We start from the raw sequence: 6,000 nt of genomic DNA on the forward strand, positions 1-6,000 counted from the left end.
CAGTTATGTCAGAAAATAATTTATATTTCAAATGTAACCCTGCATTTTTGACATAAACATGTAACTCAATTTTTAACACAATAAAACAGTGGTGTAAGTCGTTGACTAACATCTAAAACACATGGGCTTAAATTCCACTCCGGATTTAATAATAATTTTTAATACAATTTAGATCAATCACCACAGATTAAGTTTTTCTAGTTTGTTCTTAAATGACTGATTCAAAAGCTGTACATACATGATGTTAAAACATCTCTAATAAAGAGCTACTTGAATATGATAAAGAGTATCACATTTTATTGCTGAAATTATTTTTGAAGTAGCTCATTATTAAATAATTTTCAATACATAATATGTACAACCTAGCTTAATTTTAATTAATCATCACGATATTCATCAGTGAGATAAAGAAAATCTAATAAGTGATGACCAATCGCAATTATAATAATATAATAATCACTCGTTCTGACCTCTCAAGACACCATAGTAATTTAAAAACACTTTCAGGTCAATAGTCAGCGACTTATATCATATAGATATATAAAGGGTTTTAAATTAACATATATAAATTCGCGTAAATTGCATTTTTAATATTTATAATAAAATATTTTATTACATATTATAACAGTTTTCTGTTACAAATTTTAATTATTATTTTTTAAGTAGCAGTAAAACTTTCCTAATAATAATATTTTTTTAATTTTAAAATGCTTAATTTATATTGTTAAATAATATAGTACATTGCTATACCTAATATTTGATAATATGTGTAGTATTATTAAAGTAGGTTACATGAATTTTACAAATTTACTGCAATATTTTAATAGACTTACACTGTATTACAATAATATTGATTTACTATACAGTTATAATTAAATGAGTAATATGGTATATTTGATAATTTCATATTAGTTTAATAATAACAAATATATCTAACCATTGCAATGCAAATTTTTTTTTTGGGAAATGATTTTAAAAAATTCATTTTTTCTAATTATATTATGGTACATAATAGATTAATATAACATAGATAAAAACTTAATAAATAATATTGTAGTATATAATATAATAATATACTGCAAGAAAAATTTAATGTTATAATAAAAAAAATTTCGAGTATTTGGTTAAAGCAAATTTTGCTGATTTTTTGAATTTTATAATCACTGTCTTGTGGTAAAATCTTATTTTTATATAACTATATATTCTTAATAATTAATAACAAACTAATAAAATTAGTGGACAATGTAATTAAACATATAAATACATTTAAAAATTTGGTTCTTAATTATTTGGATATAAAAATGTTTTAATTGTAAGCTTAATAAATTAATTCAATAATTAAGTATAAAGTAAGCAATTGTGAAAACAGCTTATGCTAAAAATTGTTATGACATTACAAATTTTATTTATTAAAATCAATTCTTTCTACTTATTTTATGATTTTTAATGAAATGTTATAAATGTAATCTCATTGCCAATTTTGATACAAAATCATATATCGTTTATTATAAATACTATTTATAAAATATAGATAAAGTGTATCAATATATGATATTTTTAAAGAAAATATTTTAAGGAGCAATACCTTCCATAAAACATGATTATTTCCATACTTTGCTAAGCATAATTTTAATTTAAAATAAACTGGAAAAATGGTTTAATATAAATACTTTTAATTATTAATAAACTGCATAAACTACCTGATTAAAAATACTATTTTTTGAATCAAAATTATAAACCTAATATTTTAAGAAAAGCTAAGCTGAAGAATACACAGTTACTCTGCAGAACATATATTATAACAATTTATTGAATAAACATATACAACAAAAAAAGTCTCATTGTTAATACTATTTTTAATAGTTTTAAATCCATAAATAATGTTTATTTATGTAATTTTAAATCATGCTCTTTAAAAAAGTCATAATTTTGATGCTGTATTAAACATATATTATTTTGATTTATGTAATAAACATTATTCTTACCGCAAAAAAATATAATATAACATATATCATAAACCTATTTTAAAGAGAAACAGTGATTTGTAAAACACTTATTATTGCAATTTATTTAATAAACACTATTCTTAAAAATAAGCTGCAAAAACAATTTTAGTAAATTTATCTTTGAAAAACGTTAAAATTTAGATTGCTTTTGCTGAAGATAAATTTAATAGTAATTTTTTTTTTAAAAAGGTTTAAACAAATTGCTATATTGCAACAAAGAGCGTGCTTTGGGCTTAAATGCTAAAAAATCTGAAGTGTAGAAGATAAAATCCATAATAAATGTATGTAGATACAATTAAATTAATTATCTTAATAATTGATTCCTTTATATAAATAAAATTATATAAAAAATAAATTAAATTAAAAAGACCACCGTGAACTTACAGGTTGCCCTAATGCGTTACGATGGTCAAATAACATAACATAGTATTATTACACAAAACACACAAAAAAATATTATACAAATTAATGCGTGAACGCTTCTAAAAAAAGGGCGCTGGGGTTTTAGAACGGATAATAACAAAATCTTAAGAATCTTTTTAAAACTTATTTAAAAATTCAGGGATTCTAAATTATAGATCGTGAATTAAAGTGTCACAGAGGACGTGAATAACTGACAGATCATCAAAGTGAAATGTGTTCCTCATAACAAACCGAGCATTTTGAAAGATTCGTCGAATTTAATTCCGAGATTTTTAGTGGAAGTTTTTCTAGGCAAAACGAGATCAATGAAATGACAGAGTATGGAACTTTAAGACACTAAATTAAATACTTCAGAAGGAGTCCATGACATATCGAATGCATTCAAACAATTAAAGATCATCTGCATACTGATCAGCTGCTGTATTTATGTCATTATTAAATAACGTAAAGAGCAGAGTATAGGTTGAACTCTTGAGGGACTCCTGAAGGGGTGAAATACTCTTTCGAGCATTGTCCGCCATAGGTCAAAAACTGTCTACGATCGCTCCAATAACTCTAGAATAATCGAATTAAATCACCTGAGCAACACAAGGTCCGACAATTTTTTAATGATAACTTATGACAAACCTTGTAAAAATTCTACTACTTGAATTACCGCATCGAGAGATTTGGTCATAATTTTGGTGAAGGAGAGAAGGTTAGTAACAGTGGAACAAAATAATTATTTCGAACAGTGACAACACTGCAACTGGTCTATAGTTATTTTATCCGCAATTTGTCCCTCTTTTTTTATAAATAAGGGTGACTTTTGTGCATTTACAAAGATCAGGAAATAATGACGTTTTGAGAATCAGAACAAAATACGTTTTAGAAGCGTTTACAGCGAGACTGATTTTAATATTAAATTGATAAGCAAATCAGGCGTAGAAGAATGCCATCTTTAAATTCGCAAAGCTGTCTTTAAGATCTGAAAATACTATTTTAATGTAATTTATAATAATAAAGTATTTTTTCATTTGAATATATAATCATATTGATACTATAAAACTTGTAAAAAAATAAAGCTTTAAAATTCCATGACAATATATAATACTTTTAAGTCCACAAATATTATATCATACAATAATACATAATTGACTACTAAAGACTACAATATACAAAAAAAAAATGGTAAATATGCCAAAGCAAATTACATAATATGATTGATTAATTTATTGTGCATGAAGTTATTATTAAATTTGTCAACAATAACATCTATTACATTGTACTAGCAGATAACACAATTTTGTACTAATTTTTTTAAATACTAATTATTTCACTGTATCACTTTTAAAAAAATAGCTTTCAATATAATTAATATGTATTTTAAAATATTTTTACAATACAAAAAAAAACTAATGATTTAGAATCAGAGTGTAATATTACATAAACAATTTTCTTATCTTTGCGGCAATAAAATATTTGTACATGCTTATTAATATTTTACAAAATAATATTTATTTTAATATTGGCTCATCAAATCACATAAGATTTTTAGGTTATAGGCTACTTTTAAATGCGCCACATAATATCTAGTCTATATAACGATAAATACAATAAATTGTATTATAGATATGGTATACAATACGATTTTTCGCTCTATTTAAAATTTCATACGAATCGGGTTTGATACACACATGCGCGTCGATGTCTCTAAAGAAACATTGATTAGACATCGACGCTCGAGTTATTTGAAATCGCAACCCGTTCAATAATCTTTAATCGTCGTAACTGTTAATCTTTTGATCGAAATATAGCATTTTTATTTTCAAATACATATTCTAATTAACGCATGAATGTCATGAAGTAACAGTTAATAGCGCATTACCTTCGTTGAATCCTTTCAAGTTCCCGATTATGTCCGCTCAATTACTCGAGCGCCTCCGATTTCCATATGTTCCATCGTGTACTGTTACGGGCACTGTTCATTCACTGGTCACACACATATACACTCACTCGCGTTGTTTTTACACCAAACGTCAATATCACATGGTAGTGCGGCAGTGAGCGGCCACTCGCTCCGCGGTCCGACTGGCGAATGAGTACGGTACATGTGTGTGTTGCGGCAGGTGAGCGCTCATCTCGGCAGATGTGCCGTTCTTTCGCATGCCGGACACCCCGGGACGAAAAGAGAAACGACAATCGCCGATTTTCGAGAGATTCGCGCTACCGTTATACAGCGTGTTATTAATGTTATTATGGTAGATATGTGGAGACTTTCGGCACTCTTGTTACCGTTAATGACAAACGATCGTTCCATAGTAATTAATCATTACTTTGTACGTCTCAGGAGTTTAAATATGTCTGCTGTAAACTGTTTTAAATAATGATAGCTATTTAAAAAGCACAGAGGCTTGATTGTTTGGATGATTATTATATTATCAAACAGGTGCGGGAAATTTGGCGTTAATTTCGAAATGTCTAAGCAGAGGCGGATTAGCTACCCATTTACTTTCGGTGTATATTTTAGTGATTTATTAATAATATAATTTATTATTCAAGAAAAGTAGAAAACTCGTCCTTTCAATAATAATTGACAGAGAGCTGCATGAATGTGTAGGAAAATCTGTAAAGATTAGTTTAAAACTAAATGGGTTCCTTTAGTACGAAGTAAAATATTAACCTCAAAATGTTGCACATTGGAAAAAGGCGATAGGTGTGTTTGTATTTTAAACCCAAAATGTGACAATAATGTCAGAGCCAAGCCAACTTTTCGCTGCCCTCTATTTCATTAAAATAATTTTTGGGAAATTACAAAAATACTCATATTTCATGTAGGATAAGATATGAGGAGCAATACTTTTTGATAAGCAATGTTCAATGGATATTACTGCTAGAATACTTTAATTTTCCTGAGACATCATAGATCAGAGATAAATTTAAATTAAATTGAGTTTTGAAAAAAGTGGTTAGGGAAACTGTTAGTGTTAAAAAAATTCTAAGAGCAATGGTAAAATTTGGGAAACACGCTATTAAATCTACCTCTAAGATATTTTGTAATATTTGTAAAAGATTTTTCAATGACGAAAAATCGGGGAAAAGTGAATAATAAATAAATCCACCTTTCACATTAAAAACTCACTGTTTGTTAATAATATTTATAATATTTTAATAAAATTTAAAAACATTTTTTTAGTACCATTTTTAAAAAGTTGTCTTATATCCTTGTTTATTAAAATTTAAGCTATACTTAAGATAAATTGTTTAACCTCAAAACAATAAATTAGTATTGCGTTTTTTAGTTATAATAAAAAATTAAATAATCATCCATTAAAAAAACATGTTTGGATAGCACTGCTGTAGATGATTCAAAGTACATAAAGTGGTTATAGAGATTTCTAGAGAGGAAAATTCTGATGGTAAAGGTGCATCTCGCGCTAAACGACCTATTACCACAATTATCAAAACAAGAGCATGATTGATAGTGTCCGCCATTTGACGACACGTGAGATTGATTGGGCACTAAACATTACTGCCTCCACTGTTTCGAAACATGAATAAAAGCTTTATGGTAATAAGCTCAAATTTATTA

At 26.8% G+C, this 6,000-nt stretch overlaps 1 protein-coding gene across 8 annotated transcripts in view; it reads right to left on the bottom strand.

Moving 5' to 3' along the window:
* The window catches only part of f (espin protein forked), a 55,677-nt gene extending 51,065 nt beyond the window's left edge, over window positions 1-4,612 (bottom strand). For 3 of the 8 annotated variants that reach the window (XM_088189963.1, XM_088189961.1, XM_088189957.1), the window contains exon 1: window positions 4,297-4,561. The gene's annotated coding sequence lies outside the window, so the exon portion shown is untranslated. Of the gene's footprint in view, window positions 1-4,296 lie in introns of all 8 variants that reach the window. The other 5 variants (XM_088189962.1, XM_088189959.1, XM_088189953.1 and 2 more) reach the window with 4 other exon arrangements.
* Window positions 4,613-6,000: the final 1,388 nt, after the last annotated feature.

The sequence above is a fragment of the Plectrocnemia conspersa genome, unplaced genomic scaffold (genome assembly GCF_051122295.1).
Source record: "Plectrocnemia conspersa isolate PC_06_02 unplaced genomic scaffold, ASM5112229v1 ptg000008l, whole genome shotgun sequence".
In the NCBI taxonomy this organism is placed as follows: domain Eukaryota; kingdom Metazoa; phylum Arthropoda; class Insecta; order Trichoptera; family Polycentropodidae; genus Plectrocnemia; species Plectrocnemia conspersa.